This window comes from Bombina bombina, chromosome 3 (genome assembly GCF_027579735.1).
Source record: "Bombina bombina isolate aBomBom1 chromosome 3, aBomBom1.pri, whole genome shotgun sequence".
Taxonomy (NCBI): Eukaryota; Metazoa; Chordata; class Amphibia; order Anura; family Bombinatoridae; genus Bombina; species Bombina bombina.
Window position 1 is genome coordinate 45,226,179 of NC_069501.1, and position 8,702 is coordinate 45,234,880.

Genomic DNA, 8,702 nt, shown 5'->3' on the forward strand with positions numbered 1-8,702 from the left:
AGGAGATTGACAGCTCCTGCCCGTGCGTGATTGGCTGTGCGCGGGCAGGGGGCGGGATTGCACGCAAGCGCAAAATTGCGCTCGTGTGCAATGTTAATTACCTGCGGGTAATTTCGCCCCGCCACAGGCGAGCTGAGGCGTACAGGGGTGCGTATACGCGCCCCTTTACGCCTCAGCATTGATAAATCTAGCCCTAAATATCGTGTAACAGATACTACGAATTATGCAAATAGTCCATTATCATAAAGGATCATCTTAGAGGACGGGAAACTAATGTTCACAAAAGCGACAAGTGGTTATTGATACGTAGTCTGTTATTATAAAGGATTATCTAATCAGTAATTAGATTTGAATTATGAAATTGATATGTTATGGATAAGTTGAACATATAGACTATATGTATATAGCTGGTATCGAGTTAAAAAGAGTTGATTTTCCATATAATATATCATAGGAATAATCCGTATCCATCCTGTTCACTCAGACCTAGTGGTGCAATGGTGTTTAACCAGAAGATCCATCTACATTCTGCTTGAAGTAGCATGGTTTCTATATCTCCACCTCTTATACCTGGTTTAATAACTTGGAGGACAGAAACTTTGAGATATGGTTTGGTTCCATGTTTGCTCAAATAATGTCGGGCAACAGGAGTTAAGTTTTTATCTTTTTTTCTTGTTAGCTTCACAATTCTTAATACTATTTATATGTTCACCCAGTCTTATGTGGAATTCCTGTGTCGTGATCCCTATGTACCTTTCCCCACATTTACATAGGAGGCAATAGACGACATTCTTAGTTCTGCAATTAGCAAAGCTATACATGCGTTTAGTTCCACGCTGTCAGGGTTCTATATTCCCTCTCATTGTGAATATATTTGCAGAAACTGCACGAACCACATGTGTATGTACCACAGATCTTTCTGTCACTTGGTCTTCTCCTAGTAAAATTACTCCTCACCAGTTTATTGCCTAAAAAAAAAAATTCGAATTTTTTGAAAATGATATCCTCTATCTGAATCATGAAAAATATTTGGTTTTCTTTTCATGTCCCTTTACATTTCCAATTATCTGATCTATCTGATTCAGAATCATAAAACTTTATTTTGACTTTATAGTCCATTTCAATGTATACCAGATAAGCAAACACTGTCCTAACTTTAAAAATATATATTTCTATTAATCTATCCATCTCTATAATATAACTTTTAAAAACTCTAAAAATCCAAGGTACAGGTCAGGCACTGTCAGTCATTTCCAATAGCTCCGCTGGTATTCTTTTGATGTATCAAATGCAAAATATAATAAATCCTTATTTTCAAATAAAGTCATTATAGTTTTTCAATGATTTTTTTTATTATTTTCTAACCAAAAATATGTTTTTATTTGATTTATAGGTATTATGATTGCAGGGCGATGGTCAAAAGCAAATTGTCAATGATGCACTCCACATCAAAGAGTGTGCGTTTCAACAGTTGGGAGAAGGAGGTGCGGGACTCTTGAAGAGTCTGTTGTCACTGGTGTCCGTAGCTCAAGTAGGAGAGACGAATCTGTCAGGCAAAAGAGAGCTGGTGAGTAAAATTAAATATACAATTACTTTGCATGGGTGTGGAAATGTGTGAGGGGGCGTGGCCTGACGCATTTCGTGACTCTGATGAAGTGATCAATCGAGTCACGAATCGCGTCAGGCCACGCCCCCTCACAAGCCGAGTTCAAGCAATGAAGTGCTACGGCACTGCTTGTTAAGTACCCAGATTCACTGGGGATTTTCACAACCAGCCAGAGTGGTACACTATATATGAGTGAGTTTTTACAACAAACCGTTTACATGTTTATACATCATATATGCACTGGCAGAAGCGGTTTTTAACGAGTGATTTCTATATGGAAAATCTTTTATGGAAGTTTTATATGATTCTTTTATGACTTGTGTATCTAAATAAAAACACCCTTGTATGAACTTCATGGTGTTTGATACATACATACATTTATCCCCCAAATCAACAACGTTTGTGAGAAGTTTTTCCTCAAAGATACATTTCACAGCCCCCCCTTTCTAGAAGTGGTTAAGTTTCTGCCGGAGAGGTGAGGACTGTTCAGGAGGAGGAAAAGACAGGTCGCAGATGCAAGGGGATTTGATTGCCTTCCTTAGTGGATATTCACCACTCAGAGTCTTATCTATACCTCATATGGTTGAGGTGGAAACACGTGAGTTTGCATTTGTCACCGCATTGTAACTGTTAAACAAGTGTCCAGACATACTACACCATGAGTTTTTCTCTGCTGTGCACCCCTCCCTCTTCTGTTTCAGAAATTTTTGTCCTAAGGAGCTTCCCTGTTCACAGGGGGACTTCTCTCACCTTTGGGAATAGGCTGCAGGTGGAATTGAACAACTCAAATTCCCTCCAGACATTATCATTGGTGTCACTGGAAGAAAATTAAGGGGAGACCTATACACATAGGACTATACTGGTATATTTAAATTTAAATACAAATTGGGACTGTCCAGGTTCATAGCGCTGTATCACACTGTCTCTGTATATATATATATATATATATATATATATACACACACACATATATATATATATATATATATATACACATATATACTAATACACATCTTAGACTTACCTGTCTCTTATCCTTGATGTTTTCCAGATCACCAGAAAATACTCTACAGGGCGGCGATCAGCCCCAAGCACGTCTCAGCCTAGTTCTGTTAAGTACCTAAATAAGGAATACAAACATAGGTTTTAGAAAAAAAAAATGGATTGAAGATTAGATTTTTACTCCGAGTATTACATTCAAATAGTACCCTGTCCCAGTTCCCTAGCCCATCACTAATAATTATTGTTCACTAATACCCGTGTTAGACTTACCTGTCTCTTATCCTTGATGTTTTCCAGATCACCAGAAAATACTCTGCAGGGCGGCGCCGGCGATCAGCCCCAAGCACGTCTCAGCCTAGTTCTGGTAAGTACTTAAATAAGGAATACAAACATAGGTTTTAGAAAAAAAAAAAAATGAATTGAAGATTAGATTTTTACTCCCAGAGTATTACATTCAAATAGTACCCTGTCCCTGTTCCCTAGCCCTGTTACCTTTTTCTTGGCAAGTTTCCATGATCAAGTGTTGTGCTTAAAGATATAATAAACCAAACATTTTTCTTTAATGATTTCATACTAGAATCTGCTAGAACAGCACATTAATCTACTCAATTATTTGATACTCAATTTTTCTTTGTTCTATTATTATCTTTATTTTACAAACCAATAATGTAAGCCTGGTCCCCCTGTATTTTTTTTCTTTCAAAACCATGCATAGCGGCATAGTGCTTGCTTACATTCTTGATTTATAAAATAACAAGAAGACAACAAAACAAATGTTATGATACGACTATAAATTTATAAAGCTGCTTTATATTTCCTGCTCTTTCAAAATATTGAAAGTCAAATGTTTTATTATCCATTGTATCGCGATTTTCATCTAATGACTTTCATCAGCCTGATAATGATTCTGCCGTCCATCTACTTGTTGCGACTATCAGCTGACCATTCTCTGCCAAATGTATGGCACACTATTCACCTTTTCATTAAATTATTTTTTTTTGGTATGCTTTACCATTTTAAAAAAAAATAAAAAAAATTTAGCATTCAAAATAAATATTGATGTCTTTACACAAATGTATTATCTATAATTTAGTATACCTTGGCTTGTGCTGATTTTATTCTATCTTTAACAGTGTCAGTAACTGGGATCCCACCAGTAGCAGCCTCTGGAAGTAGAGAGATGTCCACTACTCCTCCACGTAAGTTATAACAAACTGAAAATATAAACAAATAGGACAGGCAATAATTATCTGGACATTTTATTTAATAAAGCCTTTACTATAGCAAAAAAACATCAGCTACAAATTATTTATTACGCAATAATGTCTATGTCTGTACAACATGTCCACAAATACATTGGTTTGCATACAACAAAATAATAACATTTGATTACTGTTTCATCTATTTCAGAACTACGAGGCATGTCTGCAGGTGGAAGCCATACCAGTCAACTGCATTCACCAGTCATTACTGTAGAGGAAAGTGATGGAGTAAATATTGAACAAACATGCTTCTCACCATCATCATCATCATCTGTGAGCGTTGTCCAACCATCAACAAAACATCATGCCCCCATTGTGGATGAGACAGCGCAGAATCAACCACCTCAACAAGACAAGCCAACAGAACCGGAAACACAACATCGGTATAGCCGGATGGCGGAGTTACTTCTTGAAAATTTACTAGCAACAAAAAATTTGACAAAAGCGGTTGAAAATATGAGAAAGGATTTACATCGACACATAGACAAGGTGTTAGCCCGTGTCAACAAAGAACAGCGCCAGGCAATAGATCACATGCATGAATCCATTTTGGATGCAATTTATCTACAACATCAACACAATGTTCCATCACATGAAACATAGATTGAAGTTTAATATAATACTTAATTTTATGTCTCACAATTACTAGCTCTGATACTTATTATTTTACAGAGGTTTCAATTGAAAGTTAAATTAAAACCTTCTTTAGACATATATAAGCAGCACTCCATGCCGGTTTTATAAAAATTATTTTGAAGTACACATGTATTGATAATACTTACCCGTGAACTCCTTGTAGCATCCTCTTTTTTTAAGGTCTGTCTCCTTCTCCCTCAAAGTAAAGTCTACAGTTTTTCTTTAGTATTCTCTTAAAAATATTAGAAAGAAACAGAATATTTTATTAATAAATGGAAATAAATGATGGAATGTGGATTAAGTGGTAAATTTAAAAGTCACTCACTTGTTTGTGCCTCTGTTCAACGCATTAATATTATTGTATTTTTTTCTTATGAGGAGCGGACTTCCAGAATGACAACACTGTCCTAGAGATTAACTGTATTTTTTTGCGTATGGTAGCAGCTGGCTGTTAAATCTATATTTGTTTTTATCACTAATATTTGATCTTAGTGCCCAAAAATATTATTCATAGTTGTAATTCAAAGTTTTTTTTATTAAAATTTAAGACAATAATTTTGGATAACAGTCTCCAAAACTCCCACTAACTAATAAAAAAAATTTGTGGCTTAACTCGAACTGTAACTAATGTGTGACAATGCTTGCAACAGAAACTTTGTGTAACGTGTAAATACAGTGGGGCAAAAAAGTATTTAGTCAGCCACCAATTGTGCAAGTTCTCCCACTTAAAAAGATGAGAGAGGCCTGTAATTTTCATCATTAGGTATACCTCAACTATAAGAGACAAAATGTGGAAACAAATCCAGACAATCCCATTGTCTGATTTGGAAAGAATTTATTTGCATATTATGGTGGAAAATAAGTATTTGGTCACCTACAAAAGAGCAATATTTCTGGCTCACAGACCTATATCTTCTTCTTTAAGAAGCTCCTCTGTCCTCCACTCATTACCTGTATTAATGGAACCTGTTTGAACTTGTTATCAGTATAAAAGACACCTGTCCACAACCTCAAACAGTCACACTCCGAACTCCACTATGGTGAAGACCAAAGAGCTGTCGAAGGACACCAGAAACAAAATTGTAGACCTGCACCAGGCTGGGAAGACTGAATCTGCAATAGGCAAGCAGCTTGGTGTGAAGAAATCAACTGTGGGAGCAATAATTAGAAAATGGAAGACATACAAGACCACTGATAATCTCCCTCGATCTGGGGCTTCACGCAAGATCTCACCCCGTGGGGTCAAAATGATCACAAGAACGGTGAGCAAACATCCCAGAACCACACGGGGGGACCTAGTGAATGACCTGCAGAGAGCTGGGACTAACGTAACAAAGGCTACCATCAGTAACACACTGCGCCGCCAGGGACTCAGATCCTGCAGTGCCAGATGTGTCCCCCTGCTTAAGCCAGTACATTTCCGGGCCCGTCTGAAGTATGCTAGAGAGCATTTGGATGATCCAGAAGCGGATTGGGAGAATGTCATATGGTCAGATGAAACCAAAGTAGAACTGTTTGGTAGAAACACAACTCGTCGTGTTTGGAGGAGAGAGAGAATGCTGAGTTGCAACCAAAGAACACCATACCTACTGTGAAGCATGGGGGTGGCAACATCATGCTTTGGGGCTGTTTCTCTGCAAAGGGAACAGGATGACTGATCCGTGTACATGAAAGAATGAATGGGGCCATGTATCGTGAGATTTTGAGTGCAATCCTTCCATCAGCAAGGGCATTGAAGATGAAACGTGGCTGGGTCTTTCAGCATGACAATGATCCCAAACACACCACCCGGGCAACGAAGGAGTGGCTTCGTAAGAAGCATTACAAGGTCCTGGAGTGGCCTAATAAAAATACAGGATTAGAGTGCGCTACAAATAGCTCTACCTATAACCTAATTCTACACTATTAGTATATCAATTTAATAAGATAGAATACAGAAAAATTTCAAATTATTAAAAAACATAATACAGTAAAATATAAATATGTAAACACTATTATACTTTATTTTCACAAATAAAAACACTTAAAATATTATAAGTTGCACCTTTTTGTTAATACTATAACAATGTAACAATTTTATATTGCACTGTTAACAATTTCATTTACTAAATGAGCCGAAAGCTTGCAAATGCTCAAAGGCAAAGATATCTATTTGCTCGTTTAACCAGATGAATAGTTGTATCAGTATTGTCTCAAAGTTTGTATTGAAACTTTTCTTGTAATAATAGTATCAGAATAGAGTGTCAATATGTTATCCTCTTTCTTGTTATATCGTTCTAGATTGTCTCTTGTATCTCCAAAGAAAGACTTAATACAATTTAAATTTTACACTTCGAGTACCCCTTAAATCGTCGGTTACTGGAGTGTTAAAAGATAACAGTTATTAATATTATCCTCTGTTGGCGTATATATAATTATCAACTTGTTGGCCCCAAACGAAAAGTTAATCTCACACTCACCAGAATCCGAAAGGTTTGGAATTATTTACCTTTCCCCAAAATGGCTTTACTCTTGCGGCGGTGTTGGCGTTTCCAATTCAGCCGTTATTCTGGCTGTGACGTGTGAATCCTCACGTGACCTCTCTACCGCACCAATAGCCAAGCCGGGTTACCGGTGAGTGTTATTTTCAAATTTGCAATGTGGTTCCTTTGGTGTTGCAAATTTCTTTCAGGAGCACAATGTCCTCAATACTGGGGTTTCAACTTGTCCTTCCCAATCTTCCGTCACCCACAGTGACACTTACAGGGTTGCTGCTGACAGGGAAACATCCGTTACAAAGGCTGGCCAGCTGAACGGATCTTGTCCTGGGTCATCTACGCGTTTCAGCTAGTATGCTTTTTTCTAAAAAAAAAACATACCAGCAACAGTGTGTGACAACCTTGTGAAGACTTACAGAAAACGTTTGACCTCTGTCATTGCCAACAAAGAATATATAACAAAGTATTGAGATGAACTTTTGATATTGACCAAATACTTATTTTCCACCATAAATTTGCAAATAAATTCTTTCCAAATCAGACAATGTGATTGTCTGGATTTGTTTCCACATTTTGTCTCTCATAGTTGAGGTATACCTATGATGAAAATTACAGGCCTCTCTCATCTTCTTAAGTGGGAGAACTTGCACAATTGGTGGCTGACTAAATACTTTTTTGCCCCACTGTATGTGTTTACAATTGTAAAATTATGATTAAGGGGGCGTGTCCTAGCAGCCGCCATGACCAGTCGCAAAAAGAGAAGCTCCTCTTAAACTTGAGAAAACTAGTTATCTATTGTTTTATATACCCACTTCTCCTTACTACAACAGCATATCCTGGTAGAGGAAACTCAGCTGAATCGATTGCTACCAGGTGACACCATCATTCCTATTGCTATTATCATAGTAAACCTCAAGATGAGCATTTCAAGTATGGCGGCCTAGAAAGAAGGAACATCTACAGTACCCCCCACCCCCGGTTTCCCAGGGTTAGCAGGCCTGAGCTGCTCTGAGTCTGAGCTTACACCAGGGGCTATTTAGAAAGTGACTTGCACCGCAGCTATCATTTGTGGAGAAGATTGGAGGATATCTTCGAAAACATCATGGAGGTTTTAGCAGCCGTGGATGCCTGGGAGTGCACTTTACGGAACGCGATCTCACAAAGCCATGACCAGTTGCAGAAGGATCTTTACTCCCTACTCTCAGCTCCTACTGCCCAGCGTGTTACTCCCTCTCCGGAGTCCTCTGAGCGCTACCTTTTGTCAGATAAGAATTTTTCTCACCCGGAGCCATCTGTAAAGTTTGGATGCCTTCCTGCTTATTGCTGTAAGGCCTGTGGGGTTGCTGCGTCACAGCACCCTACACCTGGCCCCACTGACATAGAGGGTAAGGCGGGTGATCTGCCTAATACAATGGAGACATTGACCCTTACTAAAAAGAAACCAGATAAACACCAGAACTGTGGACATCAAGATGGTCTGGTAAACCTAATTTCCGAACGCTACGGGTCTGAAATGACGTCCCTGGGGAAATCTACCTCCATTTTACAGCTTGAGGACTCTATTGCCCCGAGAGAGCTTAATTGTAAAGATGATCCATCACAGCATGCTTGCTTCAGTGCTGCGACAAGCCTGTTTTCTCAACTGAGCATTATCCTTACATGTATCAGGCTGGGTGTCGGATAAAACTAATAATTGACACGGAGTTCCGGCCATCCAGC

The 8,702-nt window shown here is 38.3% G+C and overlaps 1 long non-coding RNA gene across 1 annotated transcript; it reads left to right on the forward strand.

Moving 5' to 3' along the window:
- Window positions 1-1,474: 1,474 nt before the first annotated feature.
- Window positions 1,475-2,670, forward strand: LOC128651482 (uncharacterized). Its single transcript, XR_008401093.1, has 3 exons — window positions 1,475-1,567; window positions 2,308-2,468; window positions 2,658-2,670. It is a non-coding gene; the product is annotated as an uncharacterized LOC128651482 (long non-coding RNA).
- Window positions 2,671-8,702: the final 6,032 nt, after the last annotated feature.